This window comes from Canis lupus, chromosome 6 (genome assembly GCF_048164855.1).
Source record: "Canis lupus baileyi chromosome 6, mCanLup2.hap1, whole genome shotgun sequence".
Lineage (NCBI taxonomy): Eukaryota > Metazoa > Chordata > Mammalia > Carnivora > Canidae > Canis > Canis lupus.
This window is the reverse complement of record NC_132843.1, coordinates 77,582,690-77,595,993: the sequence shown is the minus strand read 5'-3', so window position 1 is coordinate 77,595,993 and position 13,304 is coordinate 77,582,690.

Below are 13,304 nucleotides of genomic sequence, written 5' to 3'. Positions count from 1 at the left end.
CCTAAAATATATTCTTTACTTCCACTGTCACAACTTTAATTCAAGCCTTGGTTAATTCTCCTTCTGACCAGTGCAGTAGCTTCTTAATTGTTTTCTAGTATTAAATCCTTGTTTTCATTTTATACACTGTAGCCAGCATGAACTTTTAAAAGACTTTATTTTTCAGAGTAGTGTTAGTTTCACAGCAAAACTGACCAAGAGGTACAGTTTTTCCCGTAATCCCTTCTACTCACACATGCATAGCCTCCCCCCAAAATCAATATTTTCACTGCTCTAAAAATCCTCTGTCTTTGACCTATTCATTGTTCACCACAACACACTCCCTGCTTCTAGTATTTACTGATCTTTTACTGTCTCCATAGTTTTACATTTCCAAAAATCAAATATTCAGAATCACACTGTATGTAGTCTTTTCACATGGGCTTCTTTCACTTAGGAATGTGCATTGAAGGTTCCTCCATGTCTTTTCATGGTTTGATAAATCTGTGTGTGTGTGTGTGTGTGTGTGTGCGCGTGTGTGTGCTGAATAATACTCCATTGCCTGGATGCACCACAGTTTATTTATCCACTCACCTGCTGAAGGACATCATGGTTCCTTCAAGTTGTCCAAGTTTGGACAGTTATAAATAAAACTTCTATAAAATTCCTGAGCAGGTTTTTGTGTGAACCTACATTTTTAGCTCCTTTGAGTAAATATCAAGGAGGATGATTGCTGGATCACATGGTAAAAAGTATGCTTAGTTTTGTAAGAAACAATCAAATTGTCTTCCAAGGTGGCTGTACCATTTTGCATTCTCACCATCAACGAATTAGAGTCCCTGTTGCTTCAGCATATGGTGTTATCAGTAATCCAGATTTTGGCCATTTTAAGAGGTGTGTAGTGATATATCTCATTGTTGTTGTAATATATAGTGCCTTACCGACATATGTGGAGTATCCTTTGATATGATGTTATGCCATCCGTATATCCTTTTTCATGAGACGTCTGCTCACGTCTTTTCCTCATTTTTTAATTAGGTTGTTCATTTTCTTATTATTGAGTTGTGAATACTGTTTGTATATATTGAAAGAGTACTTTATTAGGGAAAGAAGGTCAGTATTTCTTTTGAATGTGTCTTTGCAAATATCTTCTCACTATACGGGGCTTGTGTTCTCATTCTCTTGACAGTTCTTTCTCAGAACAGAAGACTTAAATTTTAATGCAGTTCGGCTTACCAAATTGTTTCTTTCATAAATTGTGCCTTTGGTGTTGTATCTAAAAAGTCATTATTACACCCAAGGCCATCTAGGCTTTCTCTTATATTATCTTCTAGGAGTTTTATAATTTTAAATTTTAAATTTAGATATATGATTCATCTTGAGTTGATTTTTATGAAGGGTGCAATCTCTGTATCTACATTCATTTCTTTTGTATATGCATGTACAGTTGTTCCAACACCATTTGTTGAAAAGACTGTTTTTGCTCCATTGTATTATTGTGCTCCTTTGTTAAAGATCAGTTGACTACATTATGTGGATCTATGTCTATTTCACCAATAACTCACCATCCTGATGACTGTGGCTTTAAAATAAGTCTTGAGGTTGGGTGTTAGTCTTCCAATTTCGCTATTCTCTTTTAATATTGTGTTTGCTATTGTGGACTTTTTTGCATTTCCATATACATTTTAGAAATGAATACCTTTTTTTTTTCACCTCATCTTTGAATGTAGTGACATTGGCTCTATGAATATAAAAATATACTTACATATGTATATGATAGATAACCTCACAACCTCATGATGAAATAAGTTTTATTAAATAGAAGACATTTTAATATCAAGGTGAAGGATTTCAGAAAGTAAGCTCTCAATAATCATTAGCCCATCATCATCACCATTTTCATCAATAGCAAAAACCTTTTTCACAGAGGTGGAAACTGACAAGTGACTTGCTCAGTACTATGACTGGTAAGTGTTGGAGAACTCAAATTCAAGCCACCTGATTTCAAGCTACTATTCTTTCTACTAGTGGTGCTATGGATATTGAAACAGTAAATGAACTCTAAAATTATTTTTCTTATCTTTTTTTTCACCTAATGAAACTTTTATGATACCATAGAATACAGTAGAAGATGGATTTTGCAATTAACTTAAACGCAACTCCAAAAAAAAAAAAAAAAAAAAAAAAACGCAACTCCTCAGGGTGATATTATTTAGCTCTACCCTTTCTCAAATCTATAAAACTTATTGTTTTTAAGTTTTTAAAACTTATTGTTTAGCCAAGTGAAAGAAGAAATTATGATCTAAATAATATTGTCCAGCTAGATTAGATATGTGAAATGTTCTAGAAACTTTTGTGTTATTAATGGAAAGTCTGCATTATGTGCTAGAGAAAAGAATCATAGATTTGAGTACCAGAAGTTTTTTTAAGAAATCCATTTTTTTTTCTGAGACTCAAATAAGACACTGTACATGAAAATTCTTGGAATGCTATAAAATACAACTATACTACATGGTAATTATCAACATATCATTTTCTAAATTATCACTATATAAATAATACTTGGAACATAATAAATAGGCTGTCAATATTATATTTGATGAATAAATAAATGTGTTAAATTTATAATACTTCATTTAATAGTTATATTTAATATTATAAAAATAGATATGTCATTCAAACTATTAAAAAATAAGAGAAAGTCATTTCTGTAGGGAATCTAATAACAAACCTATAATTATTCTATATTAAATAAACTATAAATTTAGTTTTCATTAGATCATGTTATAGGAGGCTATTTTCATTTCATTGACTATATTTGCAAATGTTGTTTTCAATATTTATGATATACTTAAACTGTGTATTTTGCATTAAATTTTATAGTAAGATAATTTCATATCAGTAGGATAATAATGAAAAGCTTTGAACTAAGATGTTTGGGTTTTTACTAGAGTATCTAGTATTAATCACTTTCCTTGACTTCAACTATATGAAAACATGCCTAATGAATAAACATTTTTTTGTATAGTCCTTTTACTCCACATTGAATTTTGTTAGAGTTTTTTTTTTTTTTTTTGAATTTTGTTAGAGTTAAACATTAAAATTTGGTATAATGCAATGAAGAAAATTAAAGCAAACACACTGCAAACTAATTAAAATGTTATTTGAATAATTTTTATGTTAAGTATCTTATTGTTCACAAGTTAAATTATAATAAATCTAGAAATAATAAGTCCATAAATCTATAGGGGAAAAATAAATGATAAAAATAAATTATAAAGTGAAATTTCTGCAAATGAACTCTACAATTTTAGAATAAAACCATGCAATATATAAGAGAAACTTTATAAAGATATATACAGCTATATATATAGATATATCAAACAAATGTTATTTGTAGATGATATTCTACTTAAATCTAACTTAGCTTTCCAGATGCCTTAAACTTTTAATATAACCTGCATTTCTTAAACTCTTACTATCACCATGGCCTGTCCAAAGCAAGGATAAGATCATTGAACCATAAGCAACAAAACCTCCCTATTAACTTTGCTTCCCTTGAGATTTCAAAGTCCTATAGAAGGCAATCTGAGAAATTCTGGCTGTTACTCTAACCCTATGAAATGCCTCCAGGGGACACATTTTTCCCTTCCATCATAAAAAGGGAAAATAATTCAAGGAGAAATGCTAGATTTTGGGAAAGAGCTTGTACCATAATGGAAGGGAATAAAGAATGTTTTTGAGTGAGAGTTAATACTCTCACTCACTCTAGCTGCTGATTCCCAAACTAGAAAATACCCATTGCACCTTTATTTCTTAAGTAAGACAAGAAATATGCAACTCCTGGGAGGAAGTATATGGATGTGTGTGGATTCAAATAGAGGTTGATGTAGAAGTATGTAGATTCACAAACACACACACACACACCATATATATGAGTAATTACAAATACTTACATTTTGCAAATTATTTTAGGTCATTTTTCCATAGCTATAAACCTATGGAGGACTCCTCTTGCAGCAGTCTAATTTCTCTTCTTTTCCCAAAGACTTAAGACCATTGCTTATTTTGTTAGGGAAGAGAATAAGAACTATCATTTGCCAATAGACAGTTTGTAATTTTTTTTCCTTCTTACTCTTTCTTCTCTTTTTTGTTTAGTAATGACAAATATTTTTTAAAGATTTTATTTATTTATTTGAGATTGAAAGAGAGAGAGAGAGAGAAGAGCATGAGCAGGGGAGGGGGCAGAGGGAGAAGCAGGCTACTTGCTGAACGAGGAGCCCAACTCAGGGCTCAATCCCAGAACCCTGGGAACGTGACTTTAGCCAAAGGCAAACAAACACTTAACCAGCTGAGCCACTCAGGTGCCCCAGTAGTGACAAATATTATTAAATAAACTCCTGAACACCATGAAGATTAAGTATGTTCCCCACATGTACAGTTCCATACTATAACGTTGCCAATAGTGTCAGAGAATGTTAGTGCTCACCAGTAGCCATGTTTTTCCTTGTCTTTCTGGGCACACTGCAAGACATAGCTCAAGAGCCTTTGCAAAAAACAAAAACAAAACAAACAAACAAAAAGAGCCTTTGAAAGTAGTGGGGCCGCTGCCCAGTAAAGGGTGAGTGAAGCTGATGTACCCCATTTCCAGATCTGACCACTAAACACTTTTATGCTGTGTCCCATGTTTGCTCTCTTTGTTTGTTACCCAGCTAGGTGGAAAGAATTCCAGTAAGAATATCAAAAGTTTTAGAGGAGAAATATGTAGAAGTCTGGGTCCTGAATAGCAGTATGCAGACAGCCTTCCATCTCAGTGACCTGCACTGGACTGTGAGAGAATCAAAAATAAATCTTTGTTTTGATAAACTAGGATTCCTAACTAGTACTGAAATTCAGAAAGAACAAATGCTTGTTATGGTCCTTGCAACACAGTCTCTGTCACAACTCAGAAAAAGAAAAGTCTTTTTTTTTTTAGTGTTTAATTTATTTACTTATTTGAGAAACAGAGAGAGAGAGAGAGAAAGAGCTTGATGGGAGGAGGGGCAGAGGGAGAAGCAGAGAATCTCAAGCAGACTCCATGCTGAGTGCAGAGCCTGATGCAGGACTTGATCTTACAACTCTGAAATAATGACCTGAGCCAAAACCAAGGGTCCAATGCTTATCCAAGTGAGTCACCTAGGTGCCATACAAAAAGAAAATTATTTTAAATGAGGAACAGAGACTTGTATGCAATGCACAGCCTCTCTCCTCATGCTATCCAGATGAGATACATCTGGATGAGAGGTACATGCAGCTATGCACGAGTTCTCTTGAAGTCCAAAGTCATTTATTACTAGCAGTTGAGCAATAATTATTTTCCAAATCTAAAAATCAAAACATATAATTAGATAATTCAGAATTCAGAGAGCATGTTTGTTTGTTCTAATTTCTTGTTTCATCTCTTATTTGTTTATACATTTTCAATGAACATTTTTTTGAGTTCTATGTACTAAGTAAGTACAAAGGGATACAGTGGGGGATATTGGCTCTAGCATGGTGTTGTTTAGACAGTAGACACTCAACAAGTAGCATTTAGTGGCATGAAACAAATTTACAGGAAATGAATTTAGTATAGTATGGGAAACAGAGGGTTGTGCTCCCTATCCCCCTGACATAGAAAGGGCACCCAGCATAAGAAATGCAGAAAAGGCTTCCTATAAACAGTGCTCTGGGTGGATTTAATGATTCTATTACTATCTGGATGCTTTCCCATATGAGACATTTCTGTTGATTGAATGACAAGAGTGACAACCAACCAGCCAATATATTAACTGACCTGGTCTTTTCATCTCTGATTAACCACCTAAGATACAGGCACGCATACACACACGTACACACACACAAACACATAGTTGATTTTAAATCAATAATAAGTTCATGGAAACTGTTAATCTAAACTCTTTATCATCCTGATATCAACACAGTGAACTTGTCCATCATACAAATTCTTCTAGCTTTGAAGGAAATATTTTAAAAAGTCTAAGAGTTATGAATTTATTAGATTCTAATTTTTAAATTTATTATTACAAAAATGTTTTTTAGTAATTATAGGAGACTAAAATCCTCTGGCATTGTTTCTATTTTCAGATGATGAGACAACTAAACAATGTTTCATAATATTTAAATGACTAAGAGGCAACAATTATCAAGCTTTTGAGAAAGGGAGAGAATGCATTCTAAGCAAAGTTCAGAAATAAGAAAGCACTACTGCACTTTTTAACAGAATAATTTCAATTCCTAATTTTCATCCTCTAAAAAAAGGAAATGATTCTTTGGGTAAACATTTTACACAGTATAACTTCAGAATATTTATTAAGTCTTTGGAGGAGATTATAGCTAAGAGATATATATTTGGGTATTTGCCTTGATGTATAGTTATATACATATGCATATATATTTATTGGTGTAAATATCACAGTATGAAATTTGAATGTGGAGTAATACAAAATATAGAATTTATAATTTATTTCTTTGTATGTGTGTCTTCAATATCCCCAAATATTTGAAATACCTCCTATTACGTAACAAATATAATATATACTACATAAAAAATTGTTTGCATGTATAAAGATGACTATGGTAAATATTAACTTAGGAGTGTATATGCAAAGGCCCTCCTAACTTTCTCACATTATCTCGTCCTTCCTCAAATACACAAATGCTCAACTATATGTGTAGTTACTACCATGAAACATTTTTTGTATCTTTAAGAGTGCCTTCAGGCCTTTAACTGTAGGAAGTCCTTGATTGCCAAAAGTAGTTTCAGCAACAGTGGAAATTAAAAGTAACCTTCAAGAATCTTTTAGACATGAGTAGGCTTTCTGGGGGCAGCTCTGTAGGAAAATTAACTGAAAAAGGCGGACTATTCACCAGATACTGAATAATTTAAGTGTGGTGAGTTCAGTCTCCTTTTTATACTGCTTTCCTCCTTGCACATTGATTAAAATGTCATTAAAAATAATGAATGGCTAAATATATGAGTGTTACCCAAATTATTTCGATCTTTATTATCCTAAAAGATCAAATGATTTTCATAGTGGACGCCATTGTGAGAGACTCAGTTTCTTTTGTTGCATATTCATGCTGTTCCCATTGTGATAACTCAAGGCACACTCATCAGCCTCCATGTGAACTGGCTAGAGTGACAGTTGGTGAATCAGCAGTTGGCCAAATGATCAACTAGAGCGTAGTCTGTCATTCACATGTTTCTCTAGTGAATTCTGGTATTATCCCAGAAGTGATGTAAACTTTTCTAATGTTACCAAGTGTTGAATTGAACACTGAGGAAATGCTCCGTGCCTTATAACTTGGCACTCTGAAAATCAGGTTCCCATCTTTGTGTAATTTATCTTTAAGTGTTTTGGCAATGAACAAAGTATATTTTTCAAATTCTTCTCTCCCTCTTTCTCTCCAGAAAACCATTCATCATACTTTCCAAACCAGAAATCCTAGAATGATTTGGCTCACCTATATTGTTTCAGTGCTTCTCTCTACAGTGGTGTATTCAAATGATTTCAGCAGATTCACAGGACTTTCCATTAGTGTCCACCTCAACCATGTGGATGATCCATCAATTCTATTTCTAATGATGTATATGCAATGGCACCTATTTCTATGGTAAGTGTATCTAGGTGTAGAATTTCTTCCATCTAGTTCAGTACCCTCATCCTGTGTTAGCAAAATTTTTAATTTGAAGTGCTTTGGCTGACAAATGAAAATTGAGTTCAGCATAACCATCTCTTTAAAGAAAATAAATCATGTGTTTCTTCTTGGCCATGTAATTTAAAAAACTGGAATCATCATTATCATCAAAAATAATAACAATAGGGGATCCCTGGGTGGCGCAGCGGTTTGGCGCCTGCCTTTGGCCCAGGGCGTGATCCTGGAGACCCAGGATCGAATCCCACATCGGGCTCCCGGTGCATGGGGCCTGCTTCTCCCTCTGCCTATGTCTCTGCCTCTCTCTCTCTCTCTCTGTGACTATCATAAAAAAAAATAAAAAAAATAATAACAATTGCTTAACCACAATTTATACAAAATACATAATTAGATTCAGTCATATTTTATATTGGACCTAAGTCAGTTAGAATCACATCTATTGATTTCTTGATAGAGATTCACTTACAGTGTATTCATTTCTATATCCTGGGGTGTAATAGACTCAAAAGCAGTTAATATAATCTCAAACCACATGGTGTACTTCCTCTCAAAGGCACATTCAAATTTCCTATCTCTATCAATAGATGAAAATTCATTCATATTTCAATGAGAACTAATTGGTTATTCACAGTAATTAGAAACATGAACAAATAGTAGTCTACTTTTTGAAATAAAAAGAATCTTTTAGAAAATTATATCTTTATTAAACATAGCTTTTTAAAAATAAGTATTAAAAGTTTGTGTAATTTATATAGTAAAATCATATGAACACTTGGCATTATTTGAAATGTAACTCCATTTGGGGTAAGCATACAAACCCGAGCTAAATGTAAAAGGGAGACAGATTCAGGATTTCAAGAACATACCATTTTTAAATAAAACAGTTTTTAATAAATGTTAATAATTTCAAGACAAGTGGGAACAGAAGAATATAGAGTAGTTATTATATTTTATGATTGCTTAGAGTAGCTATGATTTATCTTTTATGATTGCTAGATGACTTGCTTGCGTAATCTAATTTAGTTGGCCAAAATAATTCAAAGTTGGTATTATCACATCCCTTTCAAAACTAATAGACAGATGCTCAGTGATGTTCATAAACTGCCTCAAATTCTGCAAGATAGTAAGTGGCTGAATATAGATATCAACTACTATCTTCTGATGAGTAGGGGCTGTGGTCTTTCTACTAACCATGATCTACTCTGTAATTTAAAATTGGACATGATTTAATGTAGTGTTTTTTTTTTTCAACTCAACTTAAATACTTTAAAAATAACCATGGGGTGTGGAGCACAGATCAATTTTATTTTGAATGTGAGCAAGTCTTGTTGAACTGTTTATACTTGATAGACCTACTGTAAATTAATTTCTGAAATTAGGTCATAATAAATAAAAATCAGAAATTAAAACGAACATAGACATAACGAACTTCACAATTTTAGACTAGTAGATGAGTGTAGAGATTATTTCGTAAATTCCTTATTTTAGAAATGAGGTCCATTATGAGTTAAAATAACTGCTTTAGAAAAATCTCCTCTTCTCTCCCATCTTCCTTTCTTTTCCCCATCATCATCATCACCATCATCGTTATTTGGATCATAAAAGAAGAGCTAGCTGGCCAAAGAAGTGGAAACTAAAAATTAATTTAAATAGTTTAAATATCTAAAGTGTTAAACTAAATGCTAAAAATGATTTTCCATTCACAGAGAAGAAGGTGTTTATGAGGCAACGCTGATTTAAAATATAATTTGATATATTTCTTTTGATGAATATTCTAGGTATTTTTGATAAGTTTTCTTCTAGGTATTTTTTGAAAGTGATCTTTATTTAATCCTAACTGACATTATAAAAGGGTAAAAAATTCTGCACTTTTAAAGATGTCCAAAATGTTAACATGACTGGGATTAATGAATTACATTATGTAATAAGTTGACTGAACAATAATACAATATATTTTCTCATTGTGTATAAAAATGAAAGTGAAGAAAAGATGTAGAATTCATTACGAATTACTTGATTGATACAATGATACCATATGCAGTTTATTAGGACATGATTTGTATTTAACCAAAAATAAAGGAAATAACAATGATGATTATTTCTCATTTCGCAATAATATTTTACAAATACTGTGATTTGTTCTTTCTTTCCTTATAGATATTGGGGGTATGCATAGAGATAATTTATTTTGTACTGCCAAAGTAGTCTGTTTAACTTATCCTTTTCCCAATATTTTTACATTTTGCCTAACAAGCTTGCACTTATTTATATTTGAATTTTCTTCTTACTTGTATTTAGTCCTTTCTCAATTTATTCCTCTTAAATTTTTTAACACATTTCAAATTCTTTCCTAAATTCTAAAATCTTATTTAAAAAATTTAATAATTTGGGATGCCTGTGTGGCTAAGTTGGTTGAGCATCTGCCTTTGGCTCAGGTCATGATTTCGAAGTCCTGGGATCAAGTCCCACATTGAGCAGGGAGCCTGCTTCTCCCTCTGCCTGTGTCTCTGCCTCTCTCTCTGTGTCTCTCATGAATAAATAAATAAAATCTTTTAAAAAATAAAAATAAAAAATTCAATAAAATTCTTTCTTTTTGCCTTGTGCCAATCAGACCTACTCTATCCACAAGAGCTACTGATCAAACTCATTTCTATCACATTTTAACTTTTATACTCCAATGTCCCTGGTCTCAGCAGTGGTACCTCTAAAGCCAGTAAACAATAGCAAATTCAGGATAACTTTCCAGAATTCATGTAGATCCCAAGAAGGTATGCCTGATACGATATAGTACAAAGATTATTTGTGCATATGAATGAATTTCGAATATAATCAGCAACCGTAAGTTTGTGTGTGTGTGTGTGTGTGTGTGCATATTTGACTATGTCCCATTTTAATTTAACAAGGACTTAATTAAAATTGCCAGGAGGAGGCTAGTTATTTGTTCAAACTGAATCAAGATAAATAATGCATAGAGTGAAAAACAAAACATCTACCTATGATATGGTAATGCAGAGAAAGAACATGCAAATTTAAGTATCAAAATGAACTGTCTTCACAAGCACAGCCCAGATCCCCCTCTTGTGATTTTTGAGTTTCATCCTGCTTAACGAAAGACACAGAAACAACTGCAGGGCGAGAGCTACAGAGCAGACCATATGGAAGATTCAAAGACTATGAACCATTATTACCTTTTGAACGAAGTAAAGACATTTGGTTGAAGGAATTTAACTGACAGAGGAAAAGATTAAAGATGCTTAAAGAATCTGAAATATATGACTAAAAGTTCTTTGCCAACTCTTCTTCTAGACCAAAGAACTGCATTTTCAAGTGCAGCCTGAGAAATGTTTCTGATGAAAAAACTTAAATGTTGTTACAGAAGTCAAGTGTAAGTCTTCAAAGTCACAAATCCTAGGGTTTGCATTTACTCATTCGTGACTATGTATGCTCAGTCCTAGTAACTTAGGCGGATTCCATTTTAGTGATTTCATGTGGTTTGCTCTAAAAGAAATTGCCTTGAGGATACAATTGGACCAAAAGAGTATGATCACCAAATACTATTCAAGACTTACACCTTCAGAATCCGAAAGTATGTGAATCAGGTGCCAGGAGGACATCCAAATGCTATATCTCAGGCCTGACCAAATATCTTAATGTCATTCTATTTTTCCCCCTAAAATAAGAATGTTTGGGCATTTAAAAGGCATCCAGACGAATCTGAAATTTATTTTTAATCTGGCCAGAACCCTTATGGGCCCTAACCAATTGATAGTAATTGTACTAAACTAAGTACACAGCATTGAGAATCAGAACATAACCGGATACCTAATCCAATCTTCAATGAACACAAAGGCTTGAATCTCACTTTCCTCAACTATAAAATGAGACGGTTGAACTAGATTACTATAAATGGTCCCCTTTGTTTAAATGTTTTAACTTCAAGAATCTATTGTATTTCAAAATCGAAAAGAGCTGCACTAAAAAAAAAAATAATGACAATGTGACTCTGGACCCTGTAAAATTTTAGACAAGTATTAAATGCTTACAAGTATAGCCATTTTCTAGCATAAAAGGTTGTGTCTCAGAGGGCAATTTATAATCATTCTTTGGCCTGTCCTGGTTCTCGGGATAGCCCTTAAACAAGCTCAGCTAAGCATCATGAGTGAATTGTAAACACTTGTAAAATACACAGATATGTGTTATGAGAAACTAGTCATTAAGCAAAACAGAAAACAGAAAAGCGACATAGTCTTATATTTTTGGCCGATGTCAGTTCAATTAGAGTATGATACAGAAACATACAGCAACACTGGGAAAAGTACTAAAAAGGTCTCCGACATACTTTGAAAAAGGAGAGAGAGATCGGCTTTTCATCCGTTCAAGGAGTACTCAAAAGAGGGATGGAAACTGGAAGAGTGCTTAGCAATAGGATGAACTAGGCAATATGTGAGTGAAACACGGACTCATGGATAAAACAAAACAGTTGTACAGATCAAATCTCACCTTCCCGAGGCACTTAAATCAGGGAAAAAGAAAGAAGAGGATAGTGTGCAACATTTTTGCTTAGATCTTAGATGCAAGGTGAAAAGGCAACTGGGGGTCGCTTTCTTAAAACTGGAGCACCTACTAGTCTAGCAGGGGATTCATGAAGTAAACAAAGAGACAGAAGGAATATGCACAGCAGCTATTTGCATGTGCAGGTGGTCTCAAATTAGAGATGACTATATCAGCATGTTTGTCTTTGAGATTTCCCCCCATAACAGTACTCGAGTTGCTTAAACAAATCACCAACATTGATGAACTATTACAAATTCACTGGATGAAGAGAACATTATGAAAACCACTGCATCAAGCTGTTAAAGAGTTTAATTTCTAGGTCATTTTCTGCTTTATGCTTCTTTTCTCCACATATATTTCATAGCAAAAACACATAATTATTTACATGTGAGTGAGAATTTGAGTTACAACCACAATATTATTGTTGAAGCACGTTTAATTTCAAAGGGTTTAAAATGAAATAACTCTAGTAATATGTCAAAATATTGGGGAGGAATAATAATTTAAAAAAGCAGAGTAATGAACAAAAACAGCAGCCATAAAGATACCTTTCTGAGAAAGCATTTCCAAAGTTTTCTCTAAGGATAAAATATGCGGATATAGATGGAGATATATGAAATGCCGGGGGAAAAATATAACTGAAAATAGAAGAGAGAACTTAAACAAAAATGGAAAGTAATTATTTTGATGATGGTTCAACATAGTATTGTGGAGGAGCACAGAGTGTTTTAACAAGCACAATCTACAGAGTTCAACACACCGATGTTCAAACTCTGTGTCCCACGATCTTGGTCAAGAACCTGAACCACTCTGGGTCTCAATTTACTCATCTCTGATATGCAGAAAGGAGTTCCAGGCTCATACACTTTTCAAAACAGTGAAGTGAAATTACGAAAACAAAGCAGTTGCTAAGCAGTGAGCCAAAAAATGGCAACCTTCGTTGTTCTTGTCGTTTTAACTACTTATTAGAAATACATATATATTTATTATATGTCCAACATCTATAAACAGAAAATATAAACACTCCAATTTCAAGCCATTCAAGAATAGTTATATTAAACTATAAATAAAAC